The following is a 24112-nucleotide window of genomic DNA, read 5'->3' on the forward strand; positions in this document are numbered from 1 at the left end:
AGGGGGAAGAGAGATTATGACCAACCACCCAGGCTAGCTGGCACCAGCAGTTCATCTTCTGTGGGGGCTTTTTATGGCCCCTCAGATAAGCATTCAGGGAAGCAGGTTTTGCCAGGCCAGCTAGGACACAAGCGGAAAGGGGATTGGGGATAGCAAGCATATGCATCAGAATGCAGGTTGGGGGCGCTCAGGCTGCCTTCACATTTCCCGCTCTTGATTCTCAAGCAGATTTTCAGCCTTGGGGATTCAATAGAAGACTCAAAGCTAGGGAGTAAGGTGTTCAGCAGCTTGAGTCTTCTTAATCTTCATCACCCAAGGGATCTTAATCGCAGTCCAGAGATCTGGTCTGGAGTAACATTGGGAGCTTTAGGGCTTACTGATTTTATCATTCATTAGCTGTTCTAAAACCTGTTGGCTTTCTTAGAGGAAGGGAGAGGGATTCAACAAAAGTTTCTTCATTTTTGGCTTCAGAGCAGTTGTAATGGTGAGAAGCACATCTCAGGATCTCATCCATTTTTCCTCCAGTTGGCCCACTGTCCTTGCTCTACTTATGTCTGTCTAACTCCCCTCAAGGATCTTGGCTCTGAATTCTTTCAGGGAAAGTGGGCGTCGGTGGGCTCTTAACTGCTTCCATGCTGAGGGACAAAGGTTATTTTCAGAGCCAAGAGATCCTTGCTCTCTGTTAGAGGGACAATGAGGATTGAGCATGGAAGGAGGTGGGCTTGTGACCTGGCAGAGACAAATTGTGTTATAAAATTTAGTATTATTGAGCAATTAGAACAGGAAGAATTATAACAAATGGTCTGGTGGAAGGGAAAAGAAAACATTTCACTTCTAATAATTCCCTACTGAAATAGAATTTTTCTCTTTAAAATCACCCTTATTTTTATTAAAGAGACAAATTAAGTCCAATTTATCTATTGCATTAAGTCTAGTTTCAATTTGGCCTGATCGTTTGCATAAACACAACAAAACTGGTAACTGACTGCCTTTGACGGAATTTCATGATTGAGTCTCAATGTGTCCCTCAGTAGGTAGAAAGCCAAGCCACCCAGCTGCCATTAGGCCTGCCTGCGATATCTACAGGGTTAGGTGAATTCCTTACCACGATCTGTTCCTGCAACAGCTCCACCCAGGCTCACACCCTATGCTTCAAGGCCCACCTCAGCAGCCCTCCTACTCCTTGTCACCTAGAGTGTGTGGGGGGTTCTCAGGGACACAGAGGCATCTTTGCTTCTCCGCTTCCACTCTGACCAACCACCAGTGATGGCAGGGTATGGGCCTGATGCTCTAGTGCCATCCATTTTCAGGACTACCAAGCTAGATACCAGGCTTTCTCCCTGGCACTCTTATTGGCTTCAAGTATTCAGAGTCCAAACAGGACTCTTTAAAACATGACACTCCAGTCAAAGTTTTCGGTCAATAAAACCACCATTGGAAACCAGCCTTATTGAATTTATGCAAATAAATATATTGCCATGATTCATTCATTAAGAATTGTCAAATTTCGGAGGGATCATATAGAAAGAAAAATACCATAACTTGCTTTAAGATCTTCTGTTTTTCCTTGTCAGTGCTTTCCATGAACTACTCAGAAGATGTAACATTTTTCCAAATGCATTATAACAAAACAGTAACTATCTCCAAATGACAAGAAGAAATTTAAAATGACATGGTTATGGATTTCATCATATTGTAGATGACATTGAATGTTGTCCTTTCTGCAAAACCCAACATTCTATAATATTATAACCAATAACCATTAGTTATAACTGTATTTGACAAAGGTTCCTATGTACCTTCAGTATAAAATTTTCCTTCATGAGAGAGAAAACAAACATTCAAGGCATTTCAGAGCCTATTGGGATGATCTAAAGCCAATTCCAGGTCAAGAGAAAGTTTCTTAAAATTCAAACCCTTGAAGGATTGTCAAACTTGATTTTACCAAAAGATTGTGTAACCAAGTGTATTAGACACAAACATAAGCTAGCAAACTTCAGTTCCCATAATTAAAAGATTTTTTAAATACCTGATTAATATAACATAACCATTTTACTAGAAAAGAACTACCTAAAATAAGGCTTATTTTCTAACTTCATTTGTCCTTGGGTGTGGACAGTAAATGACACTAATTAGATTTCTGCAATCAGTCTCCCTGAGTACATTGATATAAGCTATTTACCCTCTGTTTAGGGAGGCAAAATGCAAATCATTTACTCTTATGTGTCCTTGGTTTAGGGAAGGTAGGATTTACTAGATGGCTCTAAACTGCTTGGCATCTGGATTTTCTAGATGGTTGACTATCTCAGTTTCCTTGTTCTGCTTGTCCTGGCTAACTGGCCTGTGTCATTTATATAACTTCCTTTTAACATTTCTCCTTACAAACTTTCTATAACTTTCACAGACATTCTTACAACTTTCATAAATATTCTTACAACTTTAACTTACTTTCTTTTTCCTTCAAAATGCATGTCCATGCTTATGCTTTCTCTATTACATTAAAGCTATATTTTCTTTCCAATTAATTAGAATTCTAGTCTTAATTTTAGGTGACATGTAAGTAATTAACATTCCTCAGATTAGCAATACATTCATATTTTAAGAGAGATTTCAAATAAAATACAAGACTTATTCATTAACATATTCAACTTCATCCTCTAGATTCTCTAGAGGAGGAAAATCCAGATTAATTAATGTTTCAATATCCTGTTATTTCAAAATATTTAGATGTTTATCATTTAACCCAGCAATGCTCCAAAGCCTTTAAGTTATCAAAGACTTTGGAAAATCATTTATAGGCCTATGAGGCTGGAGAAAAAGACAGAGGGAGAAGAAAGCAGGCCCTGAAACTGATTCCCAGACCTCTAACTGCTTGGATTCAAAACTGCCACATTTGTCCTTAGAAATAACATGCTAAGGTTTGGCTGATAATGAGTTCAGCTTCTGATAGTAGCCGGACTGTTAAGTAAAGAAATTGTTCTTTGGGAATGGGGTGAGAATGCTGGCCATGGGATCTAAAGGCTCAGTGAGGAGTCCCTTTCTTTTTATCTGTTATCCATATGCTCCCCCTCTTTTCCTGAGAATAGTATTCCCAAGATAGACATTAACTTATACAATTGTGGGCCCAAAAATGGGTCTAGCTGGTCAGCTAAGACACCTGGGTCTTCCAGCAGAGGTTTAACTCTTTTTTTTTACACTGCTTCAACTCCTTTCAGAGCCTAGAACGGCTGGTTTCTGATGACGCAGAGGCCCCAGGGCCAGTTGGATGAGGGGGAGGCTGGGATTGTAAATCGCCATCTTGGCTGTTCCCTCAGATTGTCCCCTGGTCGCATAGGGAGGGGAAGGCAGAACAAGGGATCTCATTTCTCTATCTGCCCTTGTTTTCTTTTAGGCTTCTCTACTTTTACAGGGAGAAGGACTACTGGCCCCTTCCTCCAACAGAGAGCATAGTCAGTCTTCTCTTGAGTGACTGGACTTTTATTATTAACATATTTATAATTATTACTGAAAAACTTTATCATAAATCCTTCATTTTAGTTCCATCTATTTATTATACTTAACAACTTTGAGATTTTAAAGCCAGTTATTACCTAAAGCAGTTTCTTGACCAATTTTGTAAGAGGGATAAATCAATGTGAAAGTACTGTTTTATTTTTCTTTAAAAAAGCAGGAGTGCCCCCAATTCACAGCTAGAGGGTACTTCTACAGATCTGTTACTCCCAGTGTTATGGGTAAAAAACAGAAATTGGGGACTAGTTATAGTTAAGGAAAATATTAATTATACTGTTAACCATGATTGACCTTTCTGTTCAAAGAAAGGACATACCAACCTGGCTGGGAGTCGTATGCCCCTGGGACTTGGGAGTCATCCTTGGAATGTGGTCCATCCTCATTCAAGAACTGCCCATTATCATGGAAGCATTAACCTTGTTGCCCAACCCAGCCTGTATACCTTACTTCTAATATTCATAAAACAGGAAAGAGCAAACTGAAGTCCCTAAAAGATAGACAGCCAAAATTACATTATAGACACACAGACAGAAATCTCACTAGCTAAGAGTTTCTGGTGGCTAAGTCCTGAGAAGGAGAGCAGGAAGACCCCAAGATTAAAAATTCTTGGCAGCTGCTGGGACATTCCTGGAGTCTCTGTCACATGTACAGCCTCACCGCACATAACTGGGCTTCCCCAAAGCGGGACTTGCCCCATCTTTAAACAAATTAATCAAACAACAAAGAGACACAAAACATCAACAAACTCTCTTATACAAGCACACCTAACACACTAAAAGTTTACACTACAGAGCAATGTCTTCTGTCCCTGGTTCAGGAACTTCCCTTCCCCAGAATCTCAGCATTCTCCCCAATGGATTATTTTGGGAGAATGTATTTCCTAGGCCTAGAATTTCTGTTTCCCATCCTTGGCCATAAGCTGGGGGCCCCTGGTTTCGCAGAGAGGCATCTGCATTGCAGGCAGTGGTCTGGACCCTTCTTAAAATTCTTTAGCATATATTATAAGACAGTGAGTTTAAGACAACTAGTCCCATGGTTGTGTGTGTAGTCCCTCACAGTTTAATGGAGATATAGGACAAACACAAGGTAACTTTTGCTGCGCACAGACTCTCATACTCACATTCATACACCAGTAAGTCCGAGTTTGACTTCCACCGGGGAAAGTCCCTGAACTGAGGCAAATATTTTGCCTAGGCAGTGATCAGTCCCCTCTTCTGTCCCAAAAGACAGACCTGAACTTGACTGGTTCTTCGGGGAAACTTACCAATCAGATGTCTTGTCCTGGAAAGGCTTTCCTGTCTTCCTTGGAGTCCACTGGAGCTTGAGGGGAGGCCCGATCAGTCCAGGCCTGGCAAGGACTGGGACTCAGACAATTGCTGGTGGTGCCTTCCCTTCATCATGGGGCCTGGTAAAGCGGGCTCACCTGCCTGCTCTCACACAGTGGTGCCTGGAAGGGGAAGCTCAGCTGCGTGTTCTTGATCAGGGAACCAAATTATGTTGCAGAAATTACCAGGTGACCGGAAGACACACAACGGGCACTCAGAAGATCAGGATCAACACTTTATTACAGGAAGCACTGGTGCTGAATGGCCCAGGGGAATTGGATCCCAAATCTGAGCACTGAATGCGGGGGGAGGGGGAGACTTTCCCTTTTATCCCCTTAGTTTCTTTGTCTCTCAAATATGGACCAGGCTTCCAGACTTTTCTCGGGCTTTGCAGCCCCTCTGACACTGCTAAGGGGGAAGAGAGATTATGACCGACCACCCAGGCTAGCTGGCACCAGCAGTTCATCTTCTGTGGGGGCTTTTTATGGCCCCTCAGATAAGCATTCAGGGAAACAGGTTTTGCCAGGCTAGCGAAGACAGAAGCAGAAAGGGGGTTAGGGATAGCAGGCATATGCTTTGGAATGCAGGTTCGGGGGGCCTCAGGTTGCCTTCACAGAAGGAGGGACAGAAAGAGCTGGATAGTGGATAGTGCTATGTCAGAAAAGCCAAAAGAAGAGTTTTCAAAAAAGAGAGGTAAATGCTGAGAGAGGCAGGGATGGAAAACTCTCAGAGATGCCTGTGACCCTAAGATGCTTGAAGTTGGCTGGGTGAGATCCAACAGGGGAAGTAAGGACCAACATATCACCTTAAGTGGCCAGCAGTCCTCAGCTTTGATGGCTCAGTAGAACTGTTACAGAAAACCGAAGAAGAACAAAGCAATACTTAGAGAGATGGAGTTACATTTATTATGAGTGGGTCCAGAGGAAAATGTCTCTCAAATTCTGGGCCCCAACATGCAGGAATTTTTCCTATTTATATGTTTTTACCTTCTTTGTCTCCCAAATATGGGGTGTTTCCGGCCCCTTTTGCAAGTTCTTAAAGAGCCCATATGTGCTGAGGCCTGGTCTGGCGCCAGCACTGATAACCTTGTCGGGGGAAGGTTTAATGGCCTCTCTGAAGTGAGAGTAGTCTTAGCAAGCAAGAACTTACAGAAGCCAAATAGCAGGGTTAAAATTTCAAACAGCAGTTTTTATATAAGATGGATGCTTCAGAACTAAATCTTCTGAGTCTTGAAGGAAAGCCAGAATGAAGATAGACATATTAACCTTAGCAACTAACTCAAGTATAAAAAATAAAATTATTATGGCCAACACTGCTGAGTCAAACAAATCTGACCTGACCTGGAAAAAGCCAGTTTGGGACATCCAGGCAAGAGTGACAAAGTTGATTTGTAATACTTTAAACAATAAAATAAATTAAAAAAAAAAAAAGAGTGACGAGGTTGGAGAGAATAGAAGCTGGAAATGGTGCTAAGTGATTAGTGATCATCAAGACAAGACAGGACAGAAGTGACATTATATATTGCTAAGCAGTCAGGGGAGTGTGAAGGAAATAAGTGCATACTTGAAAAAACACACTCCCTTCCTGGTCTCTTGGTTTCTTGAACCATGAAGAAGACCATCTTGGGGAGAGAATTCACTTGCTCAGAACAGCACAGGTAGTTCCATTTACTCATTTATGCAATGCTCATGGCAGAGGGGAAACAAAAGTTACTGTCCCTCTAAAACCCTTACTATAGTCCTAGCTGGTTTGGCTCAGTGGATAGAGTGTTGGCGTGTGGACTGAAGGGTCCCAGGTTCAATTCCAGTCAAGGGAAGATGCCCGAGTTGTGGGTTCGATCCCCAGTGGGGGTTGTGTAGGAGGCAGCCAATCAATGATTGTCTCTCATCACTGATGTTTCTCTCTCTCCCTCTCCCTTCCTCTCTGAAGTTAATAAAAATATATTAAAAACAAATAAATAAAACGCTTACTACATATAATACCTGTAGGGGAGACTGGGTTTAATCAGTAAAGGTCAGTTCCATTAGCATCCATTAATGCTGTTGCTGTCTATGGTTTCTTTTGAAATTCTACAAGGTCCAGGCAGCTTCTTTCAAATGCTGAAGTGATTTTGTTTAAGCTGCTGCTGGCTGGGATGCCAAAATGAGAGCCCTAAAAAACTGACCACACATGTAGGCTGGGTCATTGCCATCACTTAGCAAATATTCACAGTGAAAGGACTTTTAGCTGAATCTGTTCACTGATTTTGCCTTTTCAGAGGTCTTTCTTGGTAGTTAGTTCCTGTTAGGGTCACCAAAGAAGGAACACACAGGCCAAAGTGGTAAAGGATTATAATTTTATTAGGTCATCTGGATATCGAATGGGCTGAGTCCCAAAATGGCGCCAGTACTCATGGACAGGGAGTCAGAGATTTTAAAGGACTCTAGGCGGGCTTTCTCTGGGCGGAGAATTCTCTGGGTAGTCAGGATCCTAGGAAGGTCTAGAGGGGAGAGATAATGGTTTTAACAAGTGGTATGTGGTCTAAGTGAAAAGGAATGTGGTCTAAGCAAAAGGCAATGTCCCTTGTGAAGTGGCCTAAAGGTCAGTTCCCAGGGGAGGGGTATGGATTCAATTATTTAATCAGACCTAACATTTCCCACTGAAGACTGAGTAACTAGGGGAAGTTGTTTATCTCATGTAGAATTTGGCTATTCCATCTATAAAGTAGAAATAATGATAATGTTAACGTAAAAACATTCAAACCTGTGAAGAATTTTTGTGAGTTTATTTGAGTCAAACTGTTGACAATTGCTGGGAAGCAGAACCTCAAGGGATTGGGGTAATGCTCCGGAGAATGGCGGTCTTTCATCTATTTTTATACATTGCAATCAAAGGAGGGGATGTAGGTGAGTTACATGAAATCCATTGGTAATAGACTAGAGAGGCAGGAAAAAGCAAAGCGGGAGTGGGGGCGGACCTCTGGGATTGGATAAAAAGTAAAATGATAGACACATACTTAGATGGGTACTGGATAGTTAACAGTCAACAATTAACATAATAACAATAACAATGAAGGAATGTGTGGTATCTGTCCTGGTGCCCAGGCACATTAGATTGTGTCCCAAGGGGTCTGGAAAATGGGAAGTTACAAGTTACCCAGACATTTCAAGGATATGCTATCATAGATGCAAAAAGACAATAGGCTCAGTTAAGGTAAAAATTGAGCTTGTCAGGGAAAATACCGGCCTGGGACTTGACTACCCACCTTAACTGTTTTTAGTTAAAGTTTTAATTTCAGACCATCCTTTGTGGTTACTTTAGGGCTTTAAGTTTGTAAGACTGCCATGCAGGCCTTCCCTGAGCTTGTCAGGTTAACGTGTGGCCTTTTTTTTTTTTTTTTCCTGTCCACAATAACAAGGCTAAGACCTGGTCCAGGAGGTTTCAGCATGTATCATAGTGCAACATAAAATTCAGTACTTAATAAATTTGTGTGTGTGTGCGTGTGTGTGTATGTGTGTGTGTGTGTGTGTGTTTAATGGAGAGCTTCCATCACAAGTAAAAAAAAAAATTTAACTGACATTTTTTCTTTTTTAGTCCATTATTTCTGAATAACAAAATAAACAGATATCATAAGACACACCTCCAATGAGCTTTTACAACCACATTCTTTATCTCATTGGAGACATCCCTAATGGTTTCAGTTCAAAGACAGTGCTACTTAAAGGTTATGAAGTTTCTTATTGGAAAACTCTAGTAAGTATATCTTATTTCACTGAGCATTTCTGGAAACTTACTTCAGAATTATTCAAAATGGTGCAGGGCATTTCTGCTTCACTGAAAGCAACAAAGGGTAATTTAGCAGCTGTGGGTTGAAGCTAAATAATATTGCCAAAACAGTGTGGACTTACTTTAACAAATAGTAATAATTCTCATTTTCATAAATACTAAGTACAATTTAAGATTTCTGAAGTTCTCTCAATGTATAGTAGGTTAATTTAATATTTAATTTTTTCATTGCTTTAAAGTATGGATTTGTTTATTTTGTAATAATTTCTGTCTAAAGACTATGATTATTTGACTGCTGTGCCTATTCTTGCAATACTTGGGATTTTAAAAACTACCTATCACAGGCAATCGCTAGGACCATTCTGCCAGAAGAGAATAATGGGATTAAAATACCACACACAAGCAAGGAATATCTAGGAATATAGTAGAATCAATTTAAATATATACTAAATAGAGAATAGATGTATTGGATAGAATGCAGATGCAAGTTCATTCAAATGCAAGGCTTGTGTGTTCAAAGCACTCTTTCCTCCAGCTAGTGCTGCTGGTGGCAAATCCCTGGCTTTGGGTGGCCTCTGGAGAGATCTGTCTCCTGTTGGATAATTCTACCCCATGGCAAGGAGCTGGGTGAAGGCCAGTGGCAACAATACACTGAGTTGGTCTTCCACATGTAAAGAAACATTTTTGCAGGCTTCAGAGAAATTTGACCTGACATGTTTTCTCATCGCAAAACTGCTCTGCTTTTGAATGCCATGTTCACCTCCACATGCACCAGTTTGTCCATTTCAAAGCAAGGGCATGCCTTCACAGTGACCAAGCTCCAGGGAGGGAAACTGGGTGAAAGGCATACAGACAAGCTGGTGAGATTAGCTCCTTGGAAATTTTACACAATTATTTTGCATTAAAATGCTTGTTATAGACTGACTGCTTGTGTCCGCCTAAAATTCATATGTTGAAATTCTAACCTTCAAGATGATGGTTTTAGGAGGTATGCATCTGAGAGGTGATTTAGGTCATGAAGATGGAGCCCTCATGACAGGGATTGGCCCTTTTAAAAGAGACCCCAGAGAGAACCTTCACCCCTCTCACCTTGTGACTTAAACAGGGAAAAGACTGAACCAGAAGCAGGCTCTTACCAAAGGTCACGTTTGCCTATTGGTGCCTTGATCTTGGACTTTGCAGCCACCAGGAAAGTAAGAAATAAATGTCTGTTATTATAAGCCACCCAGTCTGTGGTATTTTGTTATAGCAGCCCAAACTGGCTAAGACAATGCTAAAAGTAGAGACACCCATTCAGCTTTCTCTTATTTCTGATTTTTCATGATTAAAATGATGGTATGACTTAGGGCTTGATGTGCACATGCTTCTAAAATATAAGGAAAAATAACCTCTACAATATCATTATGTTCTCATTAGTATGAAATAGAGTTAGTATAGTTCTTAGTAGTATGCAAAAGTACTTTCCTACAATCTGGCTTGTTCACACCTAAGGACTGAAGTAAGGAGACAAGTATTATTATTATGCTTGTCTCCAACACAGATACTGAGATACCCTGATACAGATTCAGAGAAAGCTACATTTAGCAAGTGTCAGTGTCATTATTCCTCTGACTTCCTAAAGACCATTCTTTCTACCTCACACCATTACTCTTTATCAAAATGTAGAATGACTCCTATTACATAGTACTTGGAGGCAGGTTAAGTGTCTTGCCCACTTCAACAGTAACTCTAAAAAGCTACATCAATTATGCTGGAAGCCTGGATATAATATAATCATTTAAAATGTTAATAACATTGAGTATAGTTGAAGTATCAAAAAATACTTGCTATAGTATTTCTGTCTCATACAAACCTGAAAACACCAGTCCCGGGGACAGAGTTCATGACACCAGTACAGTTTTCTCTGGCTATCGCAATGGAGTTCTCTGCAAACCATGGAGCCCCAGCACTCAGCACAGCTCCTGGCAATGCTTGTTAAAACATGTCATTTATCTCTTGCTAAATGCTAATTACCATTTGATTCATTTAAAATACTAAACAATATACATACATCACTATCACTAAACAAAATGTGCACAAATTTAGTATATTTTTTCTTTTTTTACTGATTTCCTCCTTATACTATACAGAAATCCTCTCTAGTAAGCTGTGTGCATTATTTTGAAGCCCTGAAGTCTCTGATCACTGTCTTTTTTTCTCTAATGTCTTTGTTCAATAATCCCCACTGATAGAGCCAAATTAATTTGATCCCATGAAGTCCTTTCTTTGTTGCTTTTGTTCTGTACCCGCCGTGCTGCCCCTCCCTGTAGACTGCAAGAATGTAACAGTTGCACATACCTGCCAATAGGAATGTAGAGAAGTGAATTGTAGAGAAGTCCACTTTAGTCCCAATGTAGAGAAGTCCACTTTAGGCAAACTGCCCAGTGTGCCCCTGTGTAACTGGGCCCCTCGTCCTGCCCCCTGACCAATCACGGGGGCCATAAACGCTCTCCCTGCCCACTGCTTTGGACCCCCTTTAAAGCCTTTCTTCTGGCAAGAAAAGCCCTCTTTTCCCCGGTGATCGCTGGAGATGAGAGCTCGTGCTAGCACGAATAAAGGTTCTCTTGCAGTTACAGCGGGTCTTGGCTCCTTCCTGGTGGGTTTTTGGGGAATCTGAACACTGGGCATAACACCCACAATATTGCTGATTTGATTCTTTACTAAGTTACTTCTTAAAAGGTAAACTGCCCCTGTTAATCACAAAAATAGAAGAAGAAAAAAACCTAGCAAATAGAGGGACTGAAGGAGTGTCAGCTAGTCAAATGCTCATGGCTTCCAAGACTGTCTCCTGAGTTCCTGCTAGTGCCCATCCATACAGTTACCTAACTACAATGTCGCTTTTCCTAGTGGTATTAGGAGCAATGATCTTTATTCTGTAATTTATTATTTCTCTTTGCAAAGAGTTTTTTTTTTTTAATATTGGTTTTTTATTCATTTCAGAGAGGAAGGGAGAGGGAGAGAGATAGAAACATCAATGATAAGAGAGAATCATTGATTGGCTGCCTCCTGCATGCCCATACTGGGGATGTAGCCCACAACTCAGGCATGTGCCCTGACCGGGAATTGAACTACAATTTCCTCGTTCATAGATCAATGCTCAACCACTGAGCCATGCGCTGCAGAGAGTTTTGAACCATTATTTTATATCTTTCTCTTATAGAACTGGATCAAATATATTATTTCATGAGCTTAAACTGAAATATGAGGAATTTAGTGTGCTGGCCCTCAAACAATTCTTTCAACTCTGAAAATTACAGCTAGCAAGTAGGTGAACATACCTCTTATGATTTGAGGTTGTTTTATCATGTAGACGAAAGGGGCCACATGTTAACCTGACAAGCTCAGAGGAGGCCTGCATAGCAGTCTTGCAAACTCAAAGACCTACAGTAACTACAAAGGATGGTCTGAAATTAAATCTTTAACTAAAAGTGTTACAGAATTTACCAGGCAACCAAAAAATACACAGGAGTACTTGGAGACACAGGAAAAATCCATTTATTTTCAGATGTTTCGCATGCACTAGTACAGTGACTCAGGGGAGACTGTTTCTCTCCAAATCTTGAGCAAACCAATATAGAGGAAGCTCTCCCTTTATACCCTTTGGTTTCTTTGTCCCCCAAATATGGATGGGACTTCCAGACCTTTTGCGGGCTTTGCAAAAAACCCTGTGTGTTGGGATGGGGGCCGTGAAATCACACCAAAAGGCCTGGCCTGGCGCCAGTGCTGATAACCCCCTCGGGGGTTGTGCATTGTTCATGTTTATGGCCTCTGTAAAATGTAAGTATTTAGGCAAACCGGTCTTGCAAGACCAGATTGTGGAGAAAGGGGCAGTGACTTAATTATAGGCTATCAAGAATGTACATTAGGTTACTGGCACAGATTCAGATTGCTAGCCACCACCTGCCCCCCCCCCACCCCCCCCCCCCCCCCCCCGCAATGTCTTATTTTCCCCATCACCCCCCCCCCCTCCCCGATCCTCAAACTGATTTTCAGCCTTGGTGATTCAATAGAAGACTCAAAGTTAGGGAGTAGGGTATTCAGCAGCTCCAGTCCTTTTTCATCTTTATCACCCAAGGGATAGTAATGGCAGTCCAGAAATCTGGTCTGGAGTAACATCTGGGGCTTCAGGGCTTACTGATTCTATTAGCTGTTCTAAGCCTGTTGGCTTTCTTAGAGGAAGGGAGAGGGAGTCTACACAGGTTTCTTCATTTCCGGCTTCAGAGCAGTTGGAGTGGTGAGAAGCACGTCTCAGGGTCCCATCTATTTCTCCTCCAGATGGCCCATCGTCCTTGCTCTGCTCATGTCTGTCTAACTGCCTAACATCCCCTCAAAGATACTGGCTCTGAATTCTTTCAGGGAAAATGGACGTTGATGGCTCCTCTGACTACTTCCATACTGAGGAGGGATGAAGTTTTCTTTCAGAGCCAAGAGATCCTTGTTCTCTGTCAGAGGGATGATGAGGCCTGGGCACAGAAGGAGGTCGGCTTGTAACCTGGCAGAGACAAACTGTATTATAAAATTTAGTATTATTGAGCAATTAGAACAGCAAGAGTTACAACGGATGGTCTGGTGGAAGGGAAAGAAAACATTTCAGTTCTAATAATTCCTATTGAAATAGAATTTTTCTCCTTAAAATCACCCTTATGTTTATTAAAGAGACAAATTAAGTCAAATTTATCTATTGCATTCAATTTGGCCTGATTGTGTGCATAAACACAACAAGAATGGTAACTGACCGCCTTTGCCGGATTTCATGATTGTCTCAATGTGCCCCGTAGAGCAGGGAAGCCAAGCCATCCACCTGCCGTCAGGCCTGCCTGCAGTATCTGCTGGGTTAGGTGAATCCTCACCTGCAGCGGCTCCACCCGGGCCTGCGCCCTAGGCTTCAAGGTGCATCTCAGCAGCCTCCTACTTGTTGCAGCCTAGAGCGTGTGGGGGTTCAGCAGGGACGCAGAGGCACCCTCGTTGCTCTCCTTCCATTCTTACAAACCGCTAGTGATGGCAGGGTATGGGCCTGGCACTCCAACACCATCCATTTTCAGGGCTCCCAAGCAGGATACCAGGCTTTCTCCATGGCACTCTTATTGGCTTCAAGTCTTCAGAGTCCAGACAGTACTCTTTAAAACATGACACTCCAGTCAAAGTTTTCGGTCAATAAAACCACCATTGGAAACCAGTCTTATTGAATTTATGCAAAGAAATGCATTGCCATGATTCATTAAGAATTGACAAATTTCGGAGGGATAATATAGGGAGAAAAATACACTGACCTGCTTTAAGGTCTTCTGATTTTCCTTGCCAGTCCTTTCCATTGACTCTTCAAAAGATGCAATATTTTCCAAATGCATTATAACAAAACAGTAACTATCTCCAAATGACAAGAAGAAATTTAAAATGACATGGTTATGGATTTCATCATATTGTAGATGATATTGAATGTTGTCCTTTCTGTAAAACCCAACATTCAGTAATATTATAACCAATAAGCATTAGTTATAACTGTATTTGACAAAGGTTCCTATGTACCTTCAGTATAAAATTTTCCTTCATGAGAGAGAAAACAAACATTTGAGGCATTTCAGAGCCTATTGGGATGATTTAAAGTCAATTCTAGATCAAGAGAAAGTTGTTTTTTTTAAATTCAAACCCTTGAAGGATTGTCAAACTTGATTTTACCAAAAAATTAAATATTAAAGTGTATTAGACAGGAACATAGGCCAGCAAAACTTCAGTTCCTATGATTAAAAGATGGTCTTTTTATTAAATACCTGATTAATATAACAATTATTTTACTAGAAAAGAACTGACTAAAATAATGCTTATTTTCTAACTTCATTTGTCCTTGGGTGTGGATAGCAAATGACACTAATTGGATTTCTCCCATCAGTCTTCCTGAGTACTTTGGCATAAGCTATTTACCCTCTGTTTAGAGAGGAAAATGCAAATCATTGACTCTTAAATGTCCCTGGTTTAGGGAAGACAGAGTTTTCTAGATGGTTGCAAATTGCTGTTTAAATATCTCAGTTTCCCTGTTCTGCTTGTCCTGGCTTACTGGCCTGTATTATTTAATCAATTTTCTTTTAACATTTCTTTTTTTCTTTTCATTACATACACAACCTTCACAAATTTCACACTTTCAAATTAGCCTTCAAATTTTCTTTCTATGTCCTTCAAAAATGCATAACCAGGCCTTAGACCTTCCATTAAGTATTTCTACTTTAATTTCTTTCTGTCATGCCATCAGCAACTTGTACAGACCTTTTTAAAAAAAATGTATTAGAATTCTTCACTCTCAGAAACCTTAATTTTTCAATAATTATCAAAAGGTAAACAGCCAGCATTTCTTATATTAACATTTATGAACACACTTTAAACACATTGTTACTTTCAAGAAAATATACCTTCAACAAAGTACAAAAGATTTTCTGTAATAAAAACTAAGAGCAGGCAAATTAAAACTTGTCTAGCAGTTAATGTTTCAGTTTTTTGAAAAAATATTTAGATGTTTATCATTTAACCCAGCAATGCTCCAAAGCCTTTACGTTAATTAAGACTTTTGGAAAAATATGTATAGGCATATGAGGCTAGAGAAAGAGGGAGCAGGCCCTAGCTGCTTGGATTTAAACTGCTGCATTCTTCCTTAGAGATAACATCTAAGGTTACTGTTGTGGCTTCTGTTGCTGGCCCTCTGGGCCAGCACTTCCCTTGGTCACTTGATTTACAATTGTGAACATTATGTTAGCATTTTCTTGAGATGTCAGGCTAACTCTTGGTGACAAAATGTAATTTATAACATTTCTTGGCCCAACAGGTCCTCAGGGTCTTGCCCAGACTACTTTCTCATTTGATCTTTTAGTCTTGGTAAAATTCAGAAGGCCCTTCTTCTTTGCTTTGCTGAATATTGAAGATCTTATTTAGGTTCTGAGTCCCACTGGGGCTCACGGGTTTGGAATTCTTACATCTGCTGGAAGCACACCAGGGCCAGCCAGGTGTTCCCTTTCCCAGATAGCCATAGCTGACTTTCAAATCACTCCCCCTTCTTTTAGTCTAGCTAGTCTGCTGAGCCACGTAGGTCTTCCAGCAGAGTTTTTAACTCTGTTTTACTGCTCCAACTCCTTTGCAGCCTAGAAAAGCTGGTTTCTAATGGCACAGTGGCCTCATGGCAGTTGGAGCCTTATCAAGATCACTCTCCTCTCAAGGGGGAGGCTGGGATTGTAATTCACCATCTTGGCTATTCCTTCAGATTGTCCCTGGGTCACATAGGTAGGGGAAGGCAGGACAAGGGTCTCATAGCCCTTGTTCTCTTTTGGGCTTCTCTGCCTTTACAGGGAGAAAGAGGAATTGCCCCTTCCTCCAATAGAGAGCACAGTCAGTCTCCTCTTGAGTGACAGGACTTTCTTAACATATTTAATTATGTCTGTAAAGTAGGGACTTTAATTTGCTCTTCCCTGATTTATGATTTTCTGTGCTGGGTTAAAATTTTAAGATTCTAAGGTTAATTTAAAAGTGTAAAATTTATAAAGGTTGCAACTCAGGGAGGTTTGAAACAGAGGCCAGCTAGTTTAAAGATTATATGTTATAAACATATTTATATGTTATAACATATTTATATGTTATAAAAATTAACATATTTATAATTATTACTGAAAAGCTTTATCTAAATTCTTCATTTTAGTTCCATCTATTTATTATATCTTAACAACTTTGAGATTTTAAAGCCAATTATTACCTAAAGCATTTTCTTGACCAATAACCATAATTGCCCTTTCTGTTCAAGGAAAGGACATGCTAATCTGGCTGGGAGTCATATGCCCCCAAGCAAGAACCACCCATTATCATGGAAGCATTAATCTTGTTACCCAACTCAGCCTACATAGCTTACTTCCTTATGTAATTTCAAGTATATTGTATTGGTCTAATTTAGTTCAAAAATATTTTTTTTAGGAAGAGAGTAGATCTTTGTGTCACCTCAGAGCCCTTGAGATGTTACAAAGCCGTCTCTCAGTTAAATTCTCGAAATATTACATTAGGAAAAGCTGTCAAATATTCCCAATTTAAATGTTATTAAAACTTAAACCAATTGTAACATTAAAGATTTGGTCTTGACCACAGAATTAATTATTTTCAATTTGGCTATTAAATTTTTATATTTTAGTAACATCACAGATATGATATATTTGAATGTCTCAGAGAAAATTCTGGGAGGACATACCTACTGCCCACCCATTTCCTAGCTGGCACAGAAGCCGCAAAGTTGTGACTGCTTCATAGCCAGCTTCAGTTTCACCTAGGCTGGCCTGTGCAGGTTTGTGACGTCACAAGCAGGCTCAGGCCATGCACTTCCAGTCCCGGTCCCATCCTGGTTAACGCTGACAACTGGATATTTAATGGATGTGATATTGGACGGGGATTTGCAAATTTCTCTGCCTTGCCAAGTTCAGCAAGTACAGCCTCCCATTCTGCCACTTGGAAACCTCGAGCTTTTTTTTTTTCCATTTCCCCTCCTACTTTGCCTCTGGTGGGGAGGATAATGGTTTGTTAATCACAAGCAATCTTTAAACTAGCTGGCCTCTGTTTCAAACCTCCCTGAGTTGCAACCTTTATAAATTTTACACTTTTAAATTAACCTTAGAATCTTAAAATTTTAACCCAGCACAGAAAATCATAAATCAGGGAAGAGCAAATTAAAGTCCCTACTTTACAGACATAAAGACAGAAATCTCACTAGCTAAGAGTTTCTGGCAGGCTAATACCCTGACAGAAAGAGCAGGATGATCCCCAAGAATAAGGATTCTTCCTTGCACAGGGGCCATGCTAATCTTCTCTGTATCATTCCAATTTTAGTATATGTGCTGCCGAAGCGAGCACAAGAATTAGGATTCTTGGCAGCTGCTGGAACATCCCGCAATCTCTATTATGTGTTCAGCCTCACCACACACACAGGGCTTCCCCCAAAGCAGGACTTGCCCCATCTTTAAACAAATTAAACAACAAAGAGACATAAAACATCAACAAACACTCTCATGTTTCCCATCCTTGGCCATAAGCTGGTGGCCCCTGATTTCGCAGAGAGACATCTGCATTGCAGGAAGCGGTCTGGGCCCTTCTTAAAATTCTTTAGCATACATTCTAAGGCAGCAGGTTTAGAGGAGCTACTTCCCATGTTTGCAGTTAGACTGTGTAATCCCCTCTGAATTAACAGAGACACAGGACAATACAAGGCAGCTTTCGCTTCATGCAGGCTCTCACACTCACATTCACACACTAGTCAGTCCAAATTTTGACTTCCACCCAGGGAAAGTCCTGAACTGAGGCAAACTATTTGCCTAAGTAGTGCTCAGCTACTTTGTCTAACCCTAAAGGCAGGCCTGAATGTGGACTGGTCCCCTGGGGGAAACTCACTGGTCAGATGTCTGGTTCCAGAAAAGGGCTTTCCTGTAGGCCCATATCTTCCCTGACAAAGGTCAATCTTTACCTTAACTGAGCCTATTGTCTTTTTGCATCTAAGATAACATATTGTCTTTTTGCATCTAAGATAACATATGAAATGTCAGAGTAACTTGTAACTTCCCTTTTCTGGACCCCAGGGGCACAACCAAATGCACATGGGTGACAGGATGCAACCATAAATTCCTTCATTGTTATTGTTGTCCTGTTAATTGTTCACTATTAACTATCCTGTACCCACCTCAGTAAAAGAACTATGTGTCTATCATTTTACCTTTTATCCAATCCCAGGGGTTCCCCCCTCCCTTTGCTTTCTCCCGCCTCCCTAATCTATCACCAGTGGATTTCATGTAACCCACTTACATCTCCTCCTTTGATTGTAATGTATAAAACAAGGTGAAAAACCTCCATTCTCAGGAGCATTATCCCAATCCATTGAGATTCTGCTTCCCAGCAGTTGTCGACAGTTTGGCTCAAATAAACTCACAAAAATTCTTTACAGGTTTTAATGTTTTTATGTTAACACTCTAAAGGGAAACAAAAACAAAAACACCCAAGGGATTAATTAATTATTAATTACTTAATGATTGTTTCCAAGATCTGTAAAGCATGGCCTTGCCCTTGTGGCAGAGATTTAAATCAGTGGTTCTCACAACTGAGGGTGCTCTTATCCAGCCTAGGGGACACTTGCAATGTCTTGATTTTTCTCATGATCTCAAGTTGGGCTTGGGAGCAGCTGCTCCTCTCATGTAGAGGCAAGACCAGGGGTGCTGCTGAACATCTTACAATACAGGGGACAGCCTCCCACCAAAACAACAACAACCACAACAAAGAATGTCAGTGTTACAGAAAGCCGAAGAAGAACAAAGCAATACCAGAGAGACGGAGTTACATTTATTACGCGCGGGTCCAGAGGAAAATGTCTCTCAAATTCTGGGCCCCAACATGCAGGAATTCTCCCTATTTATATGATTTTACCTTCTTTGTCTCCCAAATATGGGGTGTTTCTGGCCTCTTTTGCAAGTTCTTAAAGAGCCCATATGTACTGGGGCCTTGAGACCTCAGCCAGAGGCCTGGCCTGGCACCAGCACTGATAACCTTGTCTGGGGAAGGTTTAATTTACAGAAGCCAAATAGCAGGGTTAAAATTTCAAACAGCAATTTTCATACAAGATGGATGCTTCATCAGTACAATGAAACTAACACCTAAAGGGACTTAAATTAGGTTGAAAGAGTAGTTTCTTGACCACCACTTACTAGACACTGAACAACACAAGTAGGGGAGTTTCCTTAACCTTTTGACATAGAGAAATGGATAGAGATGCAGTGATGATTTTCCAGTTCTTGTGTCACCTGTTGCTGATGCTGTGAAATAGTTACAAACTAACAGAGACATATTTATATCATGCGTGTACATACATTGATCCCTTCACAGGTTGTTCTTTCCTTTGACAAGATGTTGGAGAAAGCAGACTTGTAGAGGATTTTCTGAAGATCCGTCTAACTTCAGACACTCTGATAGTGAAACAGGAATTTTTGGGGAGTGAAAAAGACAGGTTTTAGGAAATTTGAGAAATTTTGGAAATTTAAGGGGACCATGGAGGAAGCACAGGGCTGCAGAGCAACAGAAGGTACTAGTATATTTCCATAGACTAGGGGAGCTGAAAAGCTGCAACAGGTATATTTCCATAGAATGAAGGAGGTGGGAACAGCAAAATGTCTATATTTACAAAATAAAGGGAAGGAAGCCCTTCCTCCAGAAGAAGAAGAAAGCCCAAAGGGAATAGGAAAACAATAAGGAAGGGGGCCGGGAGGGAGGAGAACCTCACATGTCTCAGGTGAGGTTCAACCTTTGAGCCCAGGAGTTACTATAGTAACCAGTTTAAGGGAATAGTGACCAATTAGAGGGGATAGCAAGGCACCAGGATCTGAAGCCTTTATAAATCATAGGAAAAGGAACTCAGTGGTACCTTTTCCCCCTCCCCTTGTGGGAGTCTGTTCTGTGGGACTCTTCCCTCTCCCTACGTGGGAGTCTGTACTTGTTCTTTAATAAATTTCCACCTTTTCTATACCATCTTCTGTCCGTGGACTCATTCTTTGACTCCAGCGGACAATGAATCCGGGTTCCAGTCCAAGAATTCTGTTTAAATAGGAATATATGTTTTTCTCTCTCTTTTTTTTTTTTTAACTGACTCCACTATGGATTAATGTTGCCTTTACGTTAGCTTTAAAAGGGACTATAGACATTTAGAGCATATCAGATATCATTTAGGTTAAAAATCACAGTCATTACATCTGGGATATGTTCTGTCTGTCCACTATGCCTGAAATTGTAGACTCCATAGTAACTAAACTTAACTTGGAAATGTTTTCTGTTGAGTTTATGTAACACGTTTTGACCTGCTCAGCCTAGCAGGAAGCCAGAAGAGAAAACTGTAAATAGATTTAAAAAGCTTTTCAATTCAGTGCAAACAGTAATCCACATTTAGGATTAAACCTTAAAATTCCAGAAAGATTGGAAGGTTTATAAGGTTTAACCACCTATTATGTTAACTTCTACCTTTTTTAGTTTCTAACTTAATTTGAAAGACATCACAATGACAGTTCCTTTTCTAACAGAGATTTTGTCCATAGCTTACTTCACTGACTCTGAAATGTTTGCTGCCTTCTGGGGATAATATCTTCAAAACTGTAGTAGATGGCAATAAGTCTGCCAGGATGCTGTCTTAAATATAAGATTTCTTTGGGGAATTAATTATATAGGACAGTGTGTGCTGTAGCATTTAAAATCCAAAACTAGTGTCAGACTGCCTTAGTTCAAATCCAGCCTTACCACTTCCTTTGGGGAAAGAGGAGGGTGAACCCACATTATTCAGTCTTTGTCTCAGTTTCCTTGTGTTTAAAATGGGGAAAATAATAGTATCTCCCTCAGAGGTGTTTGCCAGAATTAAATTAATTAAACTAGTGTGATCCACAAACCAGCAGCAAAAGCATCAACTGAGAACTTACTAGAAATGCACTAAATCAGGCAGTTCTGGTGCATGATACAACATAGATAACCTTGAGGATTTTCTGTTAAGTGAAATAAGCCAGTCACAAAAAGACAAATACTGTATGATTTCACTTACATGAAGTATCTAGAAAGAGAATATAGAATGTTGCTTACCAGAGGCTGATGGAGACAGTATGAGGGGTTACTGTTTAATGGGTATAGAGTTTCAGTTTTGCAAGATGAAAAGTGTTCTGAAGATTGGTTGTGATAGAGCCAAATTACTGTGCTGCCCCTCCCTGTAGACTGCAAGAATGTAACAGTTGCATGTACCTGCCAATAGGAATGTAGAGAGATAGACTCAGTCCACTTTAGGCAAGCTGCCCAGTGTGCCCCTGTGTAACTGGACCCCTCACCCTACCCCTGACCAATCATGGGGGTCATAAACACTCTCCCTGCCCACTACTTGAGACCCCCTTTAAAGTCTTTGTGTAACTGGACCCCTCACCCTACCCCTGACCAATCATGGGGGTCATAAACACTCTCCCTGCCCACTGCTTGAGACCCCCTTTAAAGTCTTTGTGTAACTGGACCCCTCACCCTACCCCTGACCAATCATGGGGGTCATAAACACTCTCCCTGCCCACTGCTTGAGACCCCCTTTAAAGTCTTTGTGTAACTGGACCCCTCACCCTACCCCTGACCAATCATGGGGGTCATAAACACTCTCCCTGCCCACTACTTGAGACCCCCTTTAAAGTCTTTGTGTAACTGGACCCCTCACCCTACCCCTGACCAATCATGGGGGTCATAAACACTCTCCCTGCCCACTGCTTGAGACCCCCTTTAAAGCCTTTGTGGTGGCGAGAGAGAGTCTCTTTGTCCCCGGTGAGCGCTGGAGATGAGAGCTCGTGCTAGCACGAATAAAGGTTCTCTTGCAGTTACAGCGGGTCTTGGCTCCTTCCTGGGGGGTTTTTGGGGATTCTGAACACTGGGCATTACAGTTGCACATTGTGTATGCACCACTGAACTGTACACCTAGAAATGGTTACAATGGTAAATTTTATGTTATGTGTATTTTACCACAATTAAAAATTTTAAATATATATTGAATCTTCCAATCTATAAACAATGTATCTCTTCATTTGTTTAGATAATTCTTTCAGAAAGGTTTTGTAGTTTTTAGTGACCAGATTGTACAACATTTTGTTGAATTTATCACTGGGTATTTCATGTTTTTGATGACATTGTAAATGGTGCTGTTTAAGGACAGTTTTACTACTTCCTTTTCAATCTTCCTTCCTTCCTTCCTTCCTTCCTTCCTTCCTTCCTTCCTTCCTTCCTTCCTTCCTTCCTTCCTTCCTTCCTTCATTTCTTCTTTCCTTTATTCCTTCTTTTCTTTCTTTTTTGGCAATGTTGAACTCAAGTGAAGACAGCAGACATCCTACCTGTTCCCAGTCTTAGAAAATGTTCAGTCTTTTCATTAAATGTGTTGTTAGCTCCAGGTTTTCTCATAGATGCTTTGATCAGACTGAGGAAGTTTCCTTATGTTTGTAGATTGCTTAGAGTATTTATTATTAGTGGGTGCTGGATTTTGCTGATTTCTTCATATATACACTAGAGGCCTGGTGCATGAAAATTCATGCACTGGAAAGGGGGCCCCTCAGCCCAGCCTGCCCCCTCTCTCAGTCTGGGAGCCCTCAGGGGTGGGAGGCGACCCGGCGATCAGGGGAAGGCGATGCCCCCATCACACCTCTGCTGCTGCCACTGCCGGCAGTGCAAGCCTCGGCCGGTCCTGGTTACCTGAGCCTCAGACAGCCTCCATCCAAGGCTTGCCTGTGCCTCAGGCTGGCCCTGGGCAGCTGGGGGGCTAAAGACGGATCCGGCCACATCATGTGCCTGCCACCCCCCCTGGCTGGGCTAAAAGGACTGTGGGACTCTGGCGGGACTGAGGGGACTGGGTGCTGCCATCTTGTGGCTATGGGCACTGCCATCTTTGTGACAGTGTGATGGTCAATTTGCATATTTCCTCTTTATTAAATAGGCTATTTCAGGCATACAGCATAGTGGTTAGACAATGATATACTTTACAAAATTGTCCTCCCCCCTCCCAATATTTCAAGTAGTACCCAAATGGCACCATATGTAGCTATTACAATATTCTAGACTATGTTCCCTATGCTGTATTTCACATCCCTGTGACTCTTTTATAATTACCTATATAAATATTTCTCTCTTTTCTGTGTCCAGCGCGGTTCGAGAACGGTCTGGTTCCTGAGTAGGAGCAGCTGGGGATTGAGAAAATGAAAGAAAGAGACAGACACAGAGATAAAAGGAAAAAGCTGGGGCCGGGTGGGACAGCTGTCCTCTGATGGAGAGACAGTGACCCAGAGCCAATACAGTGTGTCTATTTTTTTACAGCAAAATACCAGGAAGTTTTACTAAAGCCCAAGATAAAGGATATTATGTGCATTCTTGTGGCTTCTTTGTAATCGTCACTTCTGGGTGGGCCAGGACAATCATGTTTGTTCCTGGTGCTTGGCTGGATTTAGATAATGAAACCCACCCCTTGGCACCTGAGCTGAAGGTCAGGCTGACAACACACCTGCCTCTGGCAAGATATGTTTCCAGGGCATGGCTCTGCTGGGCACCACTGGATTCAGATGACAATCAGCTCACAGGCCTTTCCCAGGCACTCTCTACATACCTATTTGTACTTTATAATTCATTCATCTTTTTACCCAGTACCTCAACCCATTCATCTCTGACAACCATTAATTTGTTCTCTGTATCTATGAGTCTGTTTTTGTTTGTTTATTCATTTATTTTGTTCTTTAGATTCCACGTATAAGTGAAATCATATGGTATTTGTCTTATTCTGCCTTATTTCACTTAGCATAATATACTCTTGGTCTATCCATGCTGTTGCAAATGAAAAGATTTCATTTGTTTTTATGGCCAAGTAATATTCCACTATATACTGTATATGTACCACTACTTTTATAACCACTTGTCTATTCTTGGCACTTGTGTTTCTT

General features: G+C 41.1%; 1 non-coding gene and 1 pseudogene across 1 annotated transcript; both read right to left on the reverse strand.

Annotated features, from left to right (window-relative positions):
- LOC103302421 (PDZ and LIM domain protein 1-like) overlaps positions 1 to 24112 on the reverse strand; it is a 125235-nt pseudogene that overhangs the window by 39017 nt on the left and 62106 nt on the right.
- LOC114228981 (U6 spliceosomal RNA) lies at positions 17401 to 17507 on the reverse strand. Its single transcript, XR_003615083.2, has one exon. It is a non-coding gene; the product is annotated as a U6 spliceosomal RNA (small nuclear RNA).

This window comes from Eptesicus fuscus, chromosome 8 (assembly GCF_027574615.1).
Source record: "Eptesicus fuscus isolate TK198812 chromosome 8, DD_ASM_mEF_20220401, whole genome shotgun sequence".
Lineage (NCBI taxonomy): Eukaryota > Metazoa > Chordata > Mammalia > Chiroptera > Vespertilionidae > Eptesicus > Eptesicus fuscus.